The sequence below is a fragment of the Parasteatoda tepidariorum genome, chromosome 4 (genome assembly GCF_982258835.1).
Source record: "Parasteatoda tepidariorum strain Cologne lab strain chromosome 4, Ptep-v5.0, whole genome shotgun sequence".
Classification (NCBI taxonomy): Eukaryota; Metazoa; Arthropoda; class Arachnida; order Araneae; family Theridiidae; genus Parasteatoda; species Parasteatoda tepidariorum.
Genome location: NC_141758.1, coordinates 102,413,927 through 102,435,389, shown reverse-complemented (window position 1 = coordinate 102,435,389; position 21,463 = coordinate 102,413,927). Strand labels below are relative to the sequence as shown.

General features: G+C 30.5%; 1 long non-coding RNA gene across 1 annotated transcript in view; it reads right to left on the bottom strand.

Moving 5' to 3' along the window:
* Positions 1-15,144: 15,144 nt before the first annotated feature.
* The window catches only part of LOC147812093 (uncharacterized), a 33,049-nt gene continuing 26,730 nt past the window's right edge, over positions 15,145-21,463 (bottom strand). Inside the window, exon 4 of the long non-coding RNA XR_015433234.1 lies at positions 15,145-16,252. This is a non-coding gene — a long non-coding RNA (uncharacterized LOC147812093). The remainder of the gene's footprint in view (positions 16,253-21,463) is intronic.

The following is a 21,463-nucleotide window of genomic DNA, read 5'->3' as shown; positions in this document are numbered from 1 at the left end:
GAAACAAAAGAGGACTGCGTATTTTTAACTTTTTATTGTTATTCTTCATTATTATTTTTTCTTCATTATTATGAAGAAAAATTAAAATCTTTAAAATAACTATAATATCTAAAATAGTTATTAATTTTCTTTAAGTAAAAAATGAGACGAATTTCAAGCATACATTACATAGGCAAGTGCCACAAACATGTTTATTTTGGAGTGAAGCACAGCAAAAGCACCGGATATTATTAAAATTTTTGCATAAAATACAAATTATTTCACCATTTTTGATCCACGAACTTACATCTAAAATTCAAACTTAAGACATTGTGTTTCAAATTATTGAGAGCATCACCAAATTAGGTTGAGAGAAACATATAGATCATAAATCTACTTTCTGTGCTATTTGAAATAAAACTAATGCCTCTTCGGTAGGTCACAGTTGTCGAATTTATTTTCATTTATTCTCTAAGTTGTTCTTAATTTCCGTTTTTTGCGAAAATTCATTTCTTCAAAATATAAGTTTAGTTTTAAAAAATATGTAAACTATGGCAAATGAAAAATTACCATGATTTCTTAATTTCATCACGAGATTTAGCTTCAAAATCACCTTTTTGTGATCCTTTCTATATTTTATTTTTATTTATTTCCTATTTCTTCAAGCTCTGAGACTAATCATATACTGTTAGTTAGATTAAAAAGATTAAATTTAGGGTTTAATAATACTGTTTAATGTTGCATGATTTAATGAAAAAGGGTGGTAAAAACTAAGTCTGACGCTAAAATTTAAAAGAAAGCAAGCATGTATACTTTATTTATGTTTTCTTTTTATGCATTCTTTAAAATTTTCTTTAAATAACCATATATTTTTAATTAAACTAATTAGATTTTAGATTATAACTATATTTGATGTTTTACCAATTTATTTCTGCTGTAGTATGAAAAATAAACAGTTAATTTCATGATAAAACGTTACCTTTCTTGCTAAGGAGTTATTTCTAATAGAATATTGTGGTAAGACAAACTAAAGTTGGTAAAAATGTCATGGCGTCAGTGCACAGATTTCTATACGAGTAACAAAACTGCGTTTCAAAATTGATAATTTTTTTTCTTAAATTACTTTTGTATGCAGACACGTGAAGAAAAAAAGAAAGCATTAACTAAGCAATAATTGTAAATTTTGGGCTACAGCTGACTTCTTTTAAAGATTATTCGAAACAGCACTGTATTTTTCGTATGCAGATGTTTTTTTTCTTTTTTTTTTTATAATTAATTTTCAAAAGAGGTAATTAACAAAAGAAATTGACAGATTTTAAGAACCTGCCCATTTTCAAAATTTTAAAGTCATCAGTGTATTAATAATAATTTCAGATAAACACCAAATAAAATATTAATTTTCCTACAAAAACGACTCATCACATGCAGAAACTTTAAAAATCAAAACATTTAAAAAAAACAATATTTTATTAACAATATAATTTTTAACACTTAAAAGAACAGACATTTACAATTGCATATATGCTTCCACTCTTTATAGTAAAAACTGAACTTAATACTGAAAAAAAAAACTAACTGCACAAAAAAAATTGAAGCATCTATCAAGCAGCAGAGGTGTCCTCAAGAATATATTTTTTTAAATATTTAAAATACATACAGCATAATACAGCATAATAATTATACTTTTAGATTTAAAGTTAAATGTGAATGAAAAACGTATTTAAACTATTGATGATCAATACCCTATAAGGAATAGTAAAAGTAAAAATTCTGTAAGCGTTCTAAAAAGAAACCAATAACGAAGACCTAAATTTAAACTAAACATTTTAATTTTTTTATACATTTTTATGTAAATTAGAAGAAAATGTGGAAAATTTCATTAGATGTAAACATTTAATGATAACTCTAAAAGTCTAAAATTGTTCTCTTTCAGTTAAAGAAAGTTTTATCTTAAATTACATCTAAATGACTTTTGAAAAAGCATTAACAGAATACAAATGCAACTTAAACAATTAAAATAAAAATTAACTCTTAAAACGTGAGGTTTTCTTAAAATTTAAACTTTAAAAAGTTAAAATATTAAATATAGCTGTTGATTTATACTAAAAAAAATTAGATTATATTTAAAAAAATATGCTTACATTTGAACTAACCGTGAATAAGAAAATATTTCAATAACTGACCCAATGAAACATTTTTCAAAAAGATAAATTTAAACAACACGCAAACTTTGTTCTGTGAGAATTTATATTATATTTGTGTTACTAAAACATTGCCTGACAAATAGCACTTTTTGAAAGGACTTAAAGGAAACATGTTAGGATTAACTTCAGTTAATTATAAGAACAAGCTTTGAAGTAAGGCTTATGCTACATTCTCTTGGAAGATTGTTAGTAACATTTTAAAATATAAACTGGTAGAAATTTCCAATAATATAAATTTAAATCTTTATTTTTTACAGTTATCAAAAACGTAATGAATTTAGAATAACAGTACACATACGGACTCAAAAATTATACTGCTCGACATGTTCGAGGCATGTAAAAATACCTCACACACTTTCTACCCCTCCTTATATGCCCCCACACATATGTAATTAAAGAGATATGCGAAGCATTTATCATACGTTATCTGTTATTACTAACCATATTTTCGATCCTTTCATGTTAATGAGATCTTTTCTTTACATTAATGTATACGCAAGCGTTAAGAAGCTTAAACAACTGTAAGGTAAAACTAGCACCGCTAAGCAAAAACCCTAAAAATTAATCAGTAATACCGCACAGTACTGATTAAGCACTCTATGAAATTTTGAGGAAAATTCACCAAGATGACTTCCTTATTTATCGAGGAGTATAAAACTAATCTGAGATTAATATGAGGAATAAAACATCGATTATACTCATATTTGACAAGGCCTACATTTCACTGAATTGTATGTAAACGAAGGCTTTATAATTGACATACAAAAGAAATATTACAAGTCGTGCTTATTTCTATTTTTTAAAAAAAATAGGTTTCTCTTTGTTGCGTCAAAAAAAATATTAATAAATATCAAAATTGCAGTACGAGAGAGAATTCGATTTTGTAAAGCTACGAAACATGTACTTGAATTTGACAACGTGATTTTTTTTTTCACGAATAAAACATCAAAACATGCAAAATGCTCAGTCTTGTTTATTTATCTTTCTTTTCTTGCATTTTAACTCATCGTCAAAAAAGAGTAGAAGACAATTTTTAAATCTTCACAGGACTTGAATCCTGCTACGAAAGGAGGTTACCCCATCCTCGAGAATATTTTCAAAAGGAAAAAATAATAATTATTGAATAAAGTTAATGTATATATGTACTAGATTGTATATCATGCATATTAGATTAATGTTTGATTATTCAAGGTAGGAGATATCTAAAACGCATACAAATTTAAAATAATTCAGTCATCAATTAAAAAAAATACATGATGTCCACTTAATAGAAATTCTAGCAACGGACCTGGTAGTGAGAATGTTACGCTACATCAGACATGGACAAAAAGTACCACAGACAGCCAAGAAATAAATGGAATTAACTATAGATTTATATTAATTGATTTGCTATTTTCATATTAATTTATATTAAATAATATCCATATTTAATGTTCATTTTATAATTTAAGTTCTCTCAATAGTTTATTGCAATCGAAAAATTGAAATCATAAACTTCTGAGCGTATAGCGCAGTCAATTAAACATAACAAAAGTTTAAATTTTATTGAATATTAATTCTTGAGAGGAAGAAAATTCTTAGTCTATCAAGTTAAAAAATGCTTAGTGAAAAAATACTTAATTAAAATATACTGAATGAAAAAATAATTTAAAAATACTTAATTAAAAAGAAAAACACTCTGAATTGACATTTTGAATAAAACAGCCTCTTAAAATTAAAAAAAATATACAACGCTATAAATGGTTGCTCATCATTTAAAGATCCTACTCCATAATATTGTGGAATACATAACTGAAGCGAAAACAGATAAGTATTAAATATTAAAATTCTTCATAATTTATGACTCAATTATAAATTTAATTATAATTCCTCAAAAGTTTATTTTTATTCATTATTGATCTTTGTTTAAAAGAACAACAATGTTGACCAGTTATTAATTACAGGACAATATATAAAAATTGGTCAGTTGGTCCGAAATTATTAAAATTTAACTCGAGCTACCATAAAATTATTATTAATAGTTTGTGAACCACCAACCGTTATAAGAAGATATTATATAGTTTTGATTTTGATTATGTTTTTTTTTCTGTGTTTACTTAAATTATAGTTCATCACAATTTGAACATTACACATTCTCCGCATTAAAACTCTTTTAAATTAACTTGATTAACATTTATTTTTAAAAAAAATATAGAGATATGTAAATGGACAGGGAAGATAATAACTTTTAGTTACCTTTGTTAATAGCTTTAACCTTTAATAACTTAACCGGGGAATAATTTTAATATTTGACCAGTAATTAAATTTTCTTAATTTCCACCTAAGACAAGAGGCAACATTTTATTCTAAAAACTTATTAAGCAGACTTGTTTAGGGGTTCTTTTCTAAATGAAATATTTCTGTTGCTTATCATAAACCCATTTTTGAGATCGTATTTTAAATTTCGTGAAAATCTCAACTGTAAAAATTCCAACTATGACTCAAGTTAGGCTTAATTTTGGAATAATTTTTTTACTATAGCAAAATATATCTTTTTCCTCTTTAACGCAGAAAAAAAAGTTTTACCATATCGATCAGAATTTTCGCAGAAAAGTTAGTAAGTTGACTCTAGTGTAAAATATCCGCCTCCCTTTTAAATATTTACAAATTTATTTTTTCAATTGGTCTCTGCGATGTGATTCACATTACTTAATTTGATCCTCGTTAAATTAATTCAAGTATAAAAATTTAGTTTTAAATCAGTGAACAAAAATATCAAATTATAAGATAGCAATCACACAGTAATTGCTTGGAAATTATGTTCAAATTTTTGTTTTACAAAATATTAAACACGATTTATATTTTTTCTTTCTTCTGCAATGCATCCACGAAACAAAATCATGGCCAAAGTTTAAAATTTGTTCTAAAACAAAATTTGGTTTAAGATTATTTTATTGAGAATAATTTTCTAAAAATTAAACACAGCAAAAAAAGATGAAGAAAAGACAATGTGGTATAGATTTAACATTAACATTGCCAGCAAATGTCAGATCAACGACCGAAAAATTGCCACTGAATACATTAATAAACTACATGTCATTTTTATGTCTATGACATAACTAATTCCTGAAATAGTAAAATCTAAAAACTTAAATTGATTAAAATGATTTCGAATAAAAATGAGATATATATGGATTAACCCACTATGCAATTAAAACATTGTAAATATTTAAAACAACAAATGTGTAGTAGGAAAAACAATCTAATTAAATGTTCTTAAAATTTCTTAAAATTAAATGAACATTTATTCTCGATACTACCTACAAAAGTAATTAGAAATTTTTTTTTAATTGAGTCACATTTCGCGTTAATGCCATATTTGATTGTAAAAAAAACAATATAAGCTTAATTTTTTTTACGAACTGTTTAATAAATAACCAATTTTATTGCAAGTGATCTAACTTAGAAAGCGCAAGTGAACTAACCATACTACACTAATAATAAACTTCTCTTCGAAATGAAAATTTAATTTTCATATCCAAATATTCTTTAAACAAGAATAATAAAGAACACTTTATATACATGATTTTCCGTGTACAACTTTATAAATAAACTCAATTTTCAAGTTTATTGGAGAGAAAATTAAATGAAATAAATACTTTTGTTTTAGGTTAATCTCGTAAAACTATTATTGAAATTGTAAACAATTTTGCGTGTTTAGTTATACAAAGAATGAAAAAAAGATATTTCCTAAACTTCTAAAGTTTAGTCGAGTTTACTTTTATAATCTATAATACTTTTCAAAAGAGTCCTACATTGCCCGGTGAAATAGTGCAATCGCAATATTAACAAACAACAAACGTACGTTTGGTATGCAACTAAGTAACACCTATTTTAAAATGAAGAATTTGGATGTTTATGCCTATCACTATATTACAACTCCAGAACCCTCTGCGCTAACCTTCAGAAATTCGTACAGAGGTTTATTTACTTTACTTATACTTACAAAAATTTACTTAGTTTGTTAGAAAGAGAATTTTAAAAAAGAAATCCTACTCCTGATTGATTCAGTTCTTTTTTTATTTCAATTATTTATTAAAGAATATCAGTGATATTTGCTAGCTTACAACACTAATCAAAATAGGAGTGTTTTCAAGTTTTTCGATATTTAATTATTCTATGATTTTATATTTAATCATTTTACTTAATTTTTCGACACATGGGGCAAGCTAACTTATCAACATGGCTAGCATGTAGGGGTTACGTCACCACTTTAGTATTCCTAAAATTATTGAAACCACTTTCTTTATTTCTCTTGTAATTACTCATTTAAAATGTGTTCTATAAGACTAAATTAAGTAAAATCAAGAGTAATTGTACTAAGGGTAATCATGTACTAAAAAGCAAAACTAATTGTGAATTAGTACTTATTCACTTAAGGGAATCGTATAAAAACGCCATACTATTCTTGACAGTAATTATGTTTAATTTTAGTAAAAGCATTGCTGTAATTCATACTGCTTAGGGAGTCATTTATACTTATATGGGTACCGAGGTCTTTATTATAGGCACCATGATAATACGTTTGTAACGGCCCCTCGAAAAGGATAAGCACGAGGAAAATTGCTTGCATCTGCTAAATATTGGTTATCATGAGTTGGCTATCATGAGTTGATCATGCCTTATGATACTCAATACAGATAATACCTATTTTAGAAAGATAGATTTTGAAAATGTGCTTTGCTTAAGCTAGTAGCATAAAGTCAGAGGCAGAAAACAATATTTATGTACATATTTGAAAAAATGAAATTATTTTGACTTTAATCTTATGGGTACATATCATCCAGGTTTTTATATGGTTTCATTATGTTAATCAACCACGATCAATTGAGTATTAAATTACCTTTCCATGCGTATTAAGGATGTTGTCCTGTTCTAAGACGGACACAGACCCTCCGTACAAACTCAATTTTAAAAAAAAGGACTACTAAAGTTTTAAAGAGAGCATTAGACAGTTCGAAAACTTTATATTTAATCCTTTCAAAATGTTCTTCAGAAAGGCCTTTCCAGAACTCGTAAGCACCACGCTGGTGGAAATGAATTTTGCTCCCGGCTCGCACCGACCGTAGTGCTACAAAATATGCTCAGTGGTAGAGAGATCATAGATTCGAATCCCCCTTGCCGTCGAGATGGCGTTTGGAAGATTTCGTGGTTTCTCTCTCCATGTAACGCAAATGTGGGTTAGTTCCGACAAAACGTTTTCAACAAAGGCAGGTTTTCCACCAATGCTTAATCCAGGAGATCCCTTGTCTTCTAAATTGGGTTCAAAATTTAAAAAAACTATGGAGTTGAACAGTGATTGTCGTAAACCCAGAATTGGGTCGGCGGTATGCCGGTAAGAAAATAAAATCGTGAAGGGTAACTTTCCCTTTTGATACTGCGCTGGCAAATAGGCAAGTAGACTTATTCACAGAGACTTATTATTGCCTCTCCATAGTGAAAAATAGATTTTGATTACAAAAAACATCTGTCTACTTTCTGAAGTTTTCTTTTTTTCCTCGAAAAAATTATTTTCATCTCAACAGTACTTACACTAACTATTCATATTTTTCTTATAAGTATTCACTATTAAACGCTTCTTTGATTATCCTAATTCATTCCAGTTTCGTATATTAATTATTATTCCAAGAAAATTCTGGTGCAGCAAAAATTATAAATTGGATAATTTAGTTTTGTTTCCAACTCGACGAAAGAAAATATTCTACTTTAATTGGCAAGTTTTGTTTGGAAAGTGTTTTTGTTGGCTTGGAGGTAATTTTTCTCTTGAAAAACAATTATAACGTTAACCTTCTCAGACATTGGAAACCTCAAATTTTAGTCAAACATCACCTAAGTAACTACAATCGAATAAAGAATTATATTTCAGTTCTATGTTACTTTAAGAGTAGTGGTTGCTTAAAAAAAAAAGGAAACGTTTAGAAGTTTTATATTCTAACGGTTTGTAATTTTTTGCAATGAGCGGTAACAGGAAAGGGTTAAGGTAATTGTTAATATTCCTTTATATTTAATTTCTAAATAATCTTTAATATTTATTATTAAATTTCTTATATTTAAAATTTTTTCCCCCGAAAATGGCAAAAGAAGCCTTAAAAAATACGCATATAGGTTTGGGAAAGTAATTATCCATATTAATCCTAATTATCTTAGGACTTTTGATTAAAATATTTCTCACCGTATTGCGTCATCGGTTAGTCATCATAATGATTGGAACTATTGCAACTATATAAAACACAAAATTCGTCAATAGTTTATTTTTGACTAAAGTCTAGGTGAGAAAATCTAAAATTTTTGTTCAAACTCAAAAGTTTTGCACTTAATATCTGCTGCTCCGCCTCTTTAGAGTTAAATCCAGAATTGAAATCTAAAGGATGTGTTTCAGTAAAAGCTCGATATAACGGTTTACCACTAAAAGTCCACTATTACATCTAAGTTCCAAATCATCGTCAAAATGCTTATATTAAAGACGTCCAGATAAAATGTTAGTAACGACATTTTTCTGAAAGAAACGTACCCTCTGTCTTAGATGCATTTGGTTTCACCAAGCAAACTTGCTGTATTAGCAAGTGGCACCTGAGACAATTTTCAGCTGTTTCAGTAAGTAATATATATAAAAATAGCTTAAATTGGATATATCATTAATTTTTAATATCGATGTAGAAAAGCGAAAATCAAATATAGTTTCCTTCTTATAAATTTAACATTTTATTTTTATAAAGGCATGACCGACCACCAGCTAAATTATACTTTTCCATACAAAAGGAAAGTTCTGCTACTTTTAGAAATTCTGCTTCGGACTTAAAAAGAATGCGCTTTTTGTTAACGAAATATCTATCAAATATATTAAAAGACATGTAGATATGTCTGTTTTGCACTAAGCACAATTCAGTTTAAAAATTATATGGAAACTACTCCAGATGATTTTAGTTAAAAATACTTGTACACAATCGAAGAAAAAAAAAGAGGATTATATTATTTAGTCATTTTATTCCTATTTTAACATTAAAAGTGCTTTCTTATTAACGACACTATTATCTGCTATTATGAATTGTCATTATAACAAACTTTTACTGTATTTTCAAATTTCAGAACGGCGACCTTTTATTAAGAATATATTCGCTACTGCGATAGAAAATTACAAAAATAATACGCTACCCTACTTGTACCTGTAAATGTACGCTACTCTGTCCACAAAACAGACTTACTTGTATCGAAAGCATAGAAAAAATAAGGTATTGCACTCTAAAGTAAAGCAACTCAAATTTGAGTTATGTACAAATTAAGCATCCAAAAATCTTTTAATGAATGCGATTTTGAGTATTAAATGTTATTGCATAAATTTCAAATCTCATAAAATTCGTACTGTATTAGTTTAGAACACCAACAAAAACAAGTTTGATATTCGTATAATAATCGTTCTACGAGTCATGCAATGAAAGGCGCTTATTGTGAAATTCTGTTAGAAGGCCTGCAAATTCTTCGATTTACTATGCAAATTTATCTTAATAGTGATATTAGATAGAATAAAGAAAAAGATTCGGAAGATTATTTTTTGCAGGTTGTTGAATATCATCAGAAATTATGAGCGAAAGAATTTAATTATAACTCACTATTGGTGTCATCCACACCAAATGTGAAGTTTGAAAAATATTAATAAGGTAGAGGTAGGGAACTAAAACCGAAATATTCAAAATAAATAGAATTTTCTTAAAAATTTTATTAGAAATTATTATCATGACCATTTGTCAATCTGACATCTTTTCAAATTATTTATATGTAGTGGTGAACATTTCTTTTTTAATTCTGTATTAAATCAGAATCATGCATAATCTTATCTAAAAGAAAAATATTTTCTGAAAGTACGGAAATTTCGTTATAGTTGGAGGGTTGTGACTCCTACATAAATTTTTTTTCCTTCAATATTTCGATCTATAGTTTTTCTACTTATTTTTTTTCTTTCTTTCACAATAAGCGCTTTCATTCTTAGGGTTTCTAACATATGATTCTTAACCCCTTTCTTCCTTCTTATCCCTTCCTTCATTCTTAGCCCCCTTCCTTCCAAAAAATAAGTTACCATTTTAGCATCATTCAGGAAAAAAAAATCCCAGCTTTTTTTTTTTTAAAATCGCACCCATTTATAATCCCAGTTTTAAAAATCGCACCATCCCAATATAAATTGTGGTGATAATTATAAGTGATGCGTATTATAACTAGTTTACTAATATTTTCATAGAACATTTTTCATAGTCTTCATTTTTTCATAGTCAAGTCGCGAATTCAATTCAAAAATTACTTTCAAAAGTCTTGACTGAAGATTTTAATTTTTTTTAAAAAGTAGAAGACCTTTAGAATGAGATGCTTTGCGGAATTTAAAAGCAAAATCATGAGAGATACCAAGAGAAAAAATAGGTATCTAAGGTGTATTTACTATAGTTTTAGATGAGTGTAACTAATTAGTAATTAAACAAATAAGCACTTTTGCTCTTGCATAACAAAAAACTGGTTTCTAGTTTAACTAGAAAAAAAAACTACTTGAAAATAGTTATTCAAAATATTGCCTTTTTGCAAATTCATAGTTTTTAAAAGTTTTTTTTTAAATCATAAGTAATAGGTCTCCCATTATATTTCCCAATATTTTTCATAATATTGTACATTCACAATATTTTTAAATGTATAAAAATATTTGCAAAATCCTTTAACTTCGGATTACTTTTCTTTTTTGTATTAGCCTTTAACCTGCTAATAAAAGCTTTTCTAAACAGTTTTCAGACTTTTGTAAAAAGCTTCCGTTTGTATGACAGAGCAGAAAAACATTTAAATGAATTCTGTAAAATTATTTGATTATTATTTTTTGTTAATTTCTTTTTGTTCAGTACGCATCACTTTATTCAACTACTACATCAGTTTTGATATAATCTTAAGGGGGCTTAGAATCCCCCTCCTTTCCCCGAAAAATTCTATTTCCCCATAAATGATGAGATGGGGTTACTCAATCTATGCAACTAATATCAAAAAGATATTTAGACATTATAAATGCAATGTAAATTGACCTAAACGCGCGCTTAATGCAATTCTAAATTTAAAGTTCGCGGTTACAAAATTATTTAAATAAAACAAGATGTTAATAGGAAAAAAAGAGATGTAAAAATAAAGAGCTGAAAATATCAATGCTTGAAACTTAATAACAAGGTTAAGCCTTTAATTTTTTTTTTAAAGTAGATTTAGTAAAATCATTTCATCACAGTGTCTACTTTTACCTCTTTTAAATGTCATACAATTTAATTTAACATACAATACACACTACCACTCATTTATTTCAATTTTTTTTTCTAAAGAAATACAAAAAACGAAACACTTACCTTCTTTAGCATATCAACTCCGGGACTTTCCTTTTATGTATCCAGTGATTCAGTGATCTTCGACCCAACATACTCTAAGCTTTACATGAATTAGTGCGAAATTTCAATTGCACTGAATCTACACAGAAGATCTTAAACCTTCACAGATCTGTGGTGCACCACTCTGAATTTTCTTTCAATCTTTCAAAAGGGCTCTGTAGTCTGGCTATACCCTATGTCGATGACCTTTCTTCATATTGAACAATATTTTCCACGTAAACTCGAATTTTCCTGTTTTCGAATGAATTTTTGACCAATGGATGGAGAACCTTATAAAGCCAAGCACAAGTGTTGCAAGCAGTTAAAATTCGTAATAAGACTTCTGAGTTCTGATAAATTTTTACACCTTATCTTAAAAACCACGCCTTCAGATATTATTGTTGTGCTTATTTTTGATTTTTATTTCTAATGGCAAAAGAAAATGACAAACTCTTACATTAACAGTGACCAGCAAGTTAGAGAAAAAAGTCACTGTCTCATAAACAGAAGTCACTGTCTCATTAACAGATGTCGGGCACTCCAGTAGCGCCTCACCTCAGAGTCCCCACGCAGAGCTGAGCATTTCAATAGATGGTTCCTGTCCATAAGTTCATTATTCGAGCATAACGGGCAATTTGGGTCAGCGAGAATGCCGATGCGGCAGAGGTGGTTCGCCAGGCAATCATGGCCTACAGCAAATCTGAATTCTGCAACAGCTTTATTGCGGGGTTCATCGGCATTACCCTGTTCTAAGCTGTTCCTCCAACTTCTTGACAAAATACGAGAGATGAGTAACGCTTTCCAGTTTTGTCTCAGAAAATGTTTGATATAGAGTTTTGCCGAATGAAAGGATTTAAGAGTGCTTGGCTGTTGAATTATTTGAGTGCTTATACTACTTACAATATGAGTTGTTTACCATTTAATTTGTAAATCAATTTTAACTTTAGCTGAAGATTTAAAAAAACTTTATGCCGTGACATTTTTTTCCTTAAAATGATTTATGACTCTCGACCTTAGACTTGAAAGAATACAAAAAAAATCTTATGAAAGTAAAATTACTTGCTAATTTAAAGACAAATCTCAATATTTAAACTCCCTAGAAAACCAAGCCTGCTCGCATATCGTCTCTTGGACTTGGAAGTACACAGAGAATTTTTGAAATTCCGTTAGAATCTTCGTATAGTTTACACTTAGTTCCCTATTCATGCCACAGGAAATTGTGACATAAATAAAAGTCCATATTTAGAGAGTCGTAATACCACACATTACTTTACAAACGATTGCAGAACTCTCTCTATAATTTAAAAAGCATATGATATTTCAATAATTTATCCACGTACTTTTTCCTAACTGATCATTGGTGTAATCCTTGTGAATTTAGGGGTTGACCATTCATGCCGTTAAGAGTTTTTCTTGCTGACACACAGCGTCTTCAGCCAGCGGCATGGTCACAAAGTTTGATAGTTTTTAATCCATTTGTTTAGCATTGTCTACAGATAAGTACTTTATAATTTTTCAGAATCGACAAATCTTTCCATGGAACCATGCAGGAACGATATAAAAGATCGTTTGCAGTAGGAACATAAATTCATGCTTAAAAAATTCTACCACAATTTCTTGAATCCAGTTTTTCTTCAAGTCCTAAACTTACGCCCAAACAACATCACTTGAGTAGTTTTGATGCAAATAAATACTTTTCGTTTCACAGCTGCTACGCTCAAAAACGGCAGTTCTAACCATTTCTACAACCAATGTACAGCCCAGAAATAAATTAAAACTGTTAGACAGCAACAACAGTTTTCATTTATTTTCATGATAAAAAAAAATTAACTCCGTCGAAAAACAGACATTTTTACTAAAAGAAAACATTTTTGTAACTGATTCCAAAACTTAGTTGAAAGTTCCTAATTAATTAGCATATTTGAATTCAACTTTTACGACCATCAAGACAGAATTTTGCTTTCTGAAAATCTGATAATGAAAGCAAAAGTTATCCGGGGTGAATATTTTATGACTCAACATACCGAATTACGCTTTGTTTATGATGGAAAAACAAGAAATAATGTAGTCGGAGGTGTATTGAAATTTCTGAGTGGTAGGTTTCATAAAATAACGGTCAAAATAAATCACCAATAGATTTTCAGGGGATAACGTTTTTTTTATTCTGCTCAGTAAACTTTTACGATGAGATATATAATGCTATGACTAGCTAAGGTGCACCAAATGAAACGAAACTACAGTTATTTTTAATGAAACTTTATTCCTAATTTTATTATTACAGTTAATTTAGAGCAGTACTACAATATATAATCGCTTAGAACACAAGATGGCATCAGCGTACTAACTCAGGGTTGCTGGTGGATCCAGTTTTCCACGGTCTTCTGTACATCTTTGTCACAGATGAACGATTGACGATCCAAATATTTGTACAGGGATGGAGATACATAAGAGTCAATTGGAGAGAGATCAGGGTTGTATAAGGGATGCTACTAAACAATTAATCGTAATTTCGCAATAAGTTTGAGGGTTTTCTTGACTTCGTTTAGCCTGGCATTTTTCTGTAGGGGGCACTAAGCCACGATAGCACTCCATTGCACCAGATGCACTTCATAGCATGCATATTAAGCCTGAATCTACTTATGAATCCTATGAGCTGTGTTTTAGCTCATTATTCTCCTTTCAAATAGGGATTTCTACCCAGGGTATTTGTATCACCTGGCATAGAGGTGTTGTTGATTTCAATCTGAAGTAACCGAGATCAGGGTGTAGATCATTCAAATTTCTAAGAGGTAACCCAGGTTCGAATCCCAGTGGTGGTTAGTCAGTTCGAATTCCGCTTCCAGCTCGTTGTGTTGATGTAGATCTTTAGTTGTAGACGGATCAAGGTTTAGAGTCTTCTTGTCTTCTGGTTCACCGTAGGAGGCTGTCGTTTTCTTCACCTTGTGATGCAAATGTAGTTTAGTGCCATCAAAGATTTATGAAGGCTAATTTGTCCCAATACTTGATTTATCCATGTCCTCGCCTTTTGGTTTTGGTTCAAAATTAACAGTCAACGAAGTTGAAGATGCATAGTCGTAAAACTAAAAATGGGTCGATTTTTCAACTCCGGTTACAAAACAAAATAAAAACAAAGCAAATATTTTTAAAACTCTCTAGTTGGAACTTTTTGAGTCAAATTTTTCCTTGTAGATCACATTGCGTTTTTATGCCAATTTTATTTTAGTTTCCTTTAATTTTGCAATTCTATTTTACTTATTTAGGAGTGATCTTTCATACATAAACCTCCTTGGACTAATCGTCTGCTATGATTCTTATTGGTGGATTTAGAATTTTGGAGCTGACAATACTCACAGCAATTGGAATAGCAGAAGAGCGGGAGTTCTGACGACTAGCTGGTTAGCAAGAGGTCAACCAGGATTCCTTTTGTGTAAGTATAATTTGCCGATAAACAGAGCTTTGAGATTTTAAAAGAGCTGTTGCGGAAAATTTAAACAGTTGAGGAAGTTGAAGACGAGACAGTCCTTGGTTACAGCCAGACATTTGTTGAGTACTTTTTCTAAACTTGTACTTTTCTGTTGAGACTAGGTACGTTTTGCGTTCGTTTCTTAATTTTAAAGAACTAGTAAAACATGAAAATACAAAACAAAAAATGAATAATAATACGAGCCCTATTAGCTGCATTTGTATGAAAACGAGCAAAATTATAAACCACGAATCTTCGAAAGTACGGTAGACTCTTGCCCGTTACTTGATGGTAAGTTAATACTTGGGTAAATTTGTTCAGAATATAAATAGTTATCCCCGAAAAACCAAAAAGTGATTTATTTGTAACCGCTAATGTAACAATAAATAACAAAATATTAATACAAGCAATGATAATACTTACATATAATAACAAATAACTTCACGTCCCTTACAATTTAATTGATCCCGATTGAAGTATAGGTTCGTAAACCTTGGACAAAATTTAATTCGGGGCAAAACTTGAGAAGCTACATATTTCACACTACTTTGTTTCGCCGGCTCGATCTATAACCCTGGAAATAATGTAAATATCGGAAAAAATTGCCCTAATAGTTTTGTCAGCGGAGGAAAATTAGGAATCCAAAAGAAACATGCGGCGGAGGGAGTAAAATGACCTATTTATTGTAAGGGGTAAAAATTTCTGATTGTCACTAACATTCATCCATGCGCCGCGATGGCTCAGGGGATAGAGCATTCACCTTCTAATGCGGCAACCGGGTTCGAATCCCAATCGATACGAATTCCGCATCCGGTTTTCACCGATCTCAGTGCTGACGTGAAATATCCTCAGCTGTAGACAGATCATAGGTTAGAGTCTCCTTGCCGTCAGGCTAACCATGGGAGGTTCTCGTGGTCTTCGTCTCCATGTAACGTAAATGCGGGTTAGCTCCATCAAAAACTCCTCCACGAAGATTCAATATAGTTTATCATCAATTAACAGTAATGATTACTAAAAAACATTTTTGGGGAAAATGAAATTTTCGTGAATATTTTAAATATTTTTACATTACATAATAGCCGAACGTTTAACAAAAAAGAAAAAAGTTAAAAAATTGTACTTATCCATTTCCGGGTTCAGCATCCATTTCCGGATTCAGTTTTCCAAATGAATCCACAAAGTCTCGTTGCAGTCTGAAAGAAACAGGATCAAATATTACAAATCAATTTAAAGAATATATAAAGAATAATAAGACTAATACCAATAAACGAAATAAGCATTACCAATAAAAAAAACTGTTCAACTTTGAATAGCTGGATTATGGTTAATATAAGCTGAGATAGGTATAAAAAAAAACGGATTTTTTTTTAGAAATTTTTTCTTTTATTTTAAATCTGTTTTTCTTTTGATTTATTTAAAGATAAAGATCCCAAATTTAAAATAACTGAACCTTCAAGAAACATTTCAGAAAATCTTTTTATAACTGTTTATATTTATAATACCTAATTAAAAAAAACAACTTTTGTATTATAAATACTATATTATAAAGAACATTAACATTAACTCATTTTTATGAATATATGTTTATACATTATACAACTCCACTCAAGGCTCAAATAAATATCTAATAATGCTGGTAAAAGTGCGATTCCCCCTTGACCCTATGCTTAGATTAAAAACCTATGTTTAGATTTAAAAATAAAAAGGTCCAGCTTCAGCCTCATTAGCTTTAATCATTTCATGTATATATAAAATAAACACTTTTTTTTAATCCTATGACTCCATACAAATTTAATGTAAAGAAGCATAAATTATTTAAAGTAATACACTGTATCGAGTTGGTTGGATTTGAAAACCCAATCCTTAAAACTTCAAAATTTGTAACTGTCAAAGCCTCCAGAAACTCTAGCTATATAGAGCGCTTAATTACAGTAAAACGCAGGCTTCAACGGTGAACTAACTAGCTGGAGGGAGACTCGCAGATACTATTGCAGTCACAAGTAAGTTACTCAATAAATATAATCAAGGCGGATTCAGAGTGTACATTGAAAATAAATAGGGATAATAAGAATAGGAAAATTAATACTTTCCGAACGATAGTAGTCATAAATAAATTTAACGCTTTATCATATATCAGGGGTCCGTCCGGACATTTTGTGAAAGGTCCGTTTTTGTAAAATTGTGAAAAAATTACTCGTAATTTGTGAATATAAAATAAATGTTAAGTCACATTTTTTCAACCAGGGTCCGCTTTTGTGAATTTGTGCAAATAGGGTCCGTTATTGCAAAAAACCTTTTTCAATGAGTTTTTAAATTGTAAAGACATAAAAGATTATGCTCAACACTGTAAAATTAGAATTAAAAAAATTAAAGTCTGAAAAATAAACAGCAAATGCAGCAACTAAATTAGCGATGCAACATACAAATATTTGGTATTTAGCCTATACTGCTGAACGCAGAATATTCATTTCGGACGAAATAAGGAAGAAGCGTTTGCCGAAGACAAAACTTAATTCGTTTACATGCATTTTTCTTTTTTTCTGCCCTGGGAAGGGTTTATTCAATTAACAAAACAATAATGAAGATAAGTAAATTTGTGAAGGGTCCGATTATAAGAAAAATCATTTTGTAAAGGGTCCGTTTTTAAGTTAAAATATTTTGTGAAGGGTTCGTTTTTATGAAAAGATATTTAGTGAAGGGTCTGTTAATGGACCCAAATTTCTCCTAAACAGACCCCTGATAAGAGAAACGAAATTTTTTCATCGTTTTATAAAAATTTGGTTTTATGTCCGTCAGTTGATTTTGCACTCAGAGAACTATATCTAGTCTAGTAATTTGTTTTTGTATGTACGAAAATTGAAAATTAGTAAAATAAGCCACATCTTCAATAAATAATCCCATGATCCATATTGTTTGACTATAAACATCATTCGCTACAAAAATTTACAAGTTGGAAATAACAGTCGACACGTTTCAAGCGCACAAAAGCAGGCACCCACTTTCAAGACTTGCCAGGCGTGAATGAGAATAAACAAAAGTAGTTTTAAAGTATAAAACGTAAAATATGTAAACAAAAAATGGAAAAATAAAGATGCGAAACAGAACTAGAAAAACTAGAGTAGCCAAGAGAGAGAGAAAAAAAAGACAGAAAAAAAACAAAGTGGCTGAGAGGGGCAAAATGCATTTTCCAAGATAGGGAGAGGTCGTGAGGAACTAATGTCGTCAACAGGGGAATTAACATTCATGTGACTAAAACAAGATTCCAGGGAGTCAAGATGAGCTGACGTGATTGGAGTGAAAATAATTTTGGCACTGTAGAAATTGAATTTATGCCCAAGATTCTATCAATGCGCAGTAATTGCATTTTCGAATTCTTGATAACAAACATATTTACAGTGTTCTTAACGTCTAAATTTTAAAGCGCGGCTAGTTTGTTTTTAAAATTGCTAATATCCTTTTCCATTTTAGTCTTTAAGTAATTTTTTAAGTTATGTTTTTAAAAAAATTAAATCTCTTAAGGATTCTATTAGTTTTGATAATCGCAGGGGTATTCACAACATTCCTTGTCAGTGCGACTTTGACTATACATAGGGCAAACAAGATGCGGTTTAAAATTCAGGCTTAAGGAACACGACAGATATGTCCGTTATCAAGAACTCGAAAAATCATTAATTGTTTCACATTGTTGGAATCTTCGGCATAAATTCAATTTCGGCAAAAATTATCTCCACCTCAGTTACATCAGCTTATCTTGATACCCTAGAATTTTGTTTTATTCACATGAATGTCGATTTCCTTGTTAACGACATTAGGTCCTCACCTAATGTCGTTAACTGGCGGGAGGGTGATCTGGGCGGAATGGGTGAAGTACGTCGGGAGTTTACGCCTGGTAGGGCCACCCAAGACGTGAAGGCCATTCCATTGTGCCCAGCTAAATATTAGTGGGTGAAGGAGCCAATAAGACAGACTTCTACCTACTGGTGATCCGGTCCTTGGACTAACTGAAGCTGCACATTCCCTCACCAATGACTTCGTTGACTTTTGATATGGATGCTGCATCGTCCGTCGCGCAGATTAATCAGGGCCTCGATCGATAAGTATACGACAGTCTCCACAAGACTCAAAGACCTTGAAAATATTACAGTGCAATATAAACGGTTTGACCACACCGGCGACGAGAACTTAATTGGACCAACTATTAGAAATTGCAATTAACGGAGACATCCAGGTAGTTGCTGTACAGGAAACTAAACTAAAGAAAACTTCAGCTCTTAAGATCAAGGGATTCGACATTCATAGAACTGACAGATCTACCAAGGGTGGAGGAGGCTTTGCCTTTTTCATCAGGAATGTTAAATATCAAAGTATTGACACTTCAATTGTCCAATCTTCGGACCTTGAAATCCTAGGCATTGTGATTTTTTGGAGAGGAAAACCCTTTCATATCTTAATTGGTACAAGGGATCAAAACCGGGTTTGTCCCTTGGACCTCCCGTGTGACAGACGTACCCGGACTGTTCTATCAAGGCTTGCTATCGGTCACATCAAGTGCCTCACTTTCAAAGAGGGCAGGAAAGCCTTCGTCACCTGCACCAAGTGCTCCTCCTGAGCACCTCTTGGATTGCATGGAACTCTCTAAGGAGGATCTCCTTAGCAATCCTCTCCTAGTCTTCGACTTCCTTTCAGTCAACGAACTCGTGGATCTTGTCCGACTCCGTCAGACAGTGAGAATAAGCAACAACAAGAACAGGTCCTCACCAAAGTGCGTGGACATTCATTTTACCCGGATTCAATCATCTCTGTTACTGTGGTTCCATGCTCTGTTTGTCCTTTTCTCTCTCTCTCAGCTGTGGTTTTTCTAATTTAGTTACTAATTTTTATTTTTCCATTTTTGTTCGCAACTTTACGTTTTATATTTTGAATCACTTTTGTTTCTTTTCATTCACGATTGGCAAGTTTTAAAAAGGGACGCCACGTTTTTGAATGCTTGAAATATGCAGACAGTTATTTTCAATTTCTATGTTTTTAAAGAGAATGAAGTTTTTAATCAAGTGAAGCCATATTATCATCATCATCAATGACTCGACAGCCCTAGGTGGGCCTTGGCCTTGTCAAGAAGTTTTTTCAAGACTTTTTTCTTTTTTTTCTAGTGTTTTTCAATTTTTAGTTTTTAAAACCAAAAGATCTTTCTCTTGGCCATCTATCCATCTCAAATTCGGCCTGCCACTTTTTCGTGTGCCAGCTGGTCTGGCATTGAAAACTCGTTTTGTGGTACAGTCTTCGTCCATTCTGATAACGTGGCCTGCCTATTTTATTCTTTGTTGTTTTATAAAGTTAATAATGTCAGGTTCATTATATAAGTGATAAAGCTCTAGATTTGATCCTCTAAGCCACACACTATTTTTTTTGAATTCCTCCAAAAATACTTCTCAAAGCCTTTCTCTCAAAGGTACCCAACATAGCTTCATCCTTACAGGATATGATCCAGGTTTCACAAGCATAAGTTAAAATTTATCTTATAAGTGATTTATATAATAAAACTTTTGTTTTTCTATGAATTACAATTGATTTTATGTATTTTCGAATTCTATTAAAACAGTTATTAGCAATAGTAATTATTCTTTCTATTTGAAGACATGTTATGGTTTTCTTAAAAATAAAACCTCATAAGAACTGCTATAAAAGTTGAAAATGGCTATTAAGGAAACCTATTTCTTTATAAATGAGAATTTTATTGTGAATTGAACAACGACATGGGAAATCATCAATTTTTCATAAATGCATGATCTTTTTATAATTTAGTTCAATATATTGTTATTGGAAAAATTATATGTTCTATTTAAATATTTGCTATTTTTTTATTTCGGCATTTAACTTTCAATTATTTTCTAATATCAATCAAATTATTACAAAACAAATAATAGATTATTGATCTGATCTAAATATAAAGATTTTAAAAGTTATTGCTGGTTAAAAAAAAAAACTTTCGAAACACCTCAAAATTTCCACGGAACCCTCATAAGCTTTTCTATTTTTATCAACCAATTAGAATTGCATTTAAAACTATTGATAGACTTTCAAACAAGAGATAACATTTCATAACAATCAAAACAACTAATAAAACTACTGCATCAAGGGCGATGTTACTTTCTAATTTTCCTAACTCTGCTTTAATTTTATTTTATAACTTGCGTTGAACAGGTGACCCAATTCTAAGTTTAGGACTATCAATATTCAACTCTGTAGTCTAGTAATTTTAAGCCCAACCCAGAATACAAGGAAACTCCTTAATAAAACAATGAAACAAATTAATCTAGGGGAAGACTTTTTGATGGAGCTAACCCACATTTGCGTTACACGGAGAGGAAAACCATGAAACCTCTCATGGTTGGCTCAACGGTAAG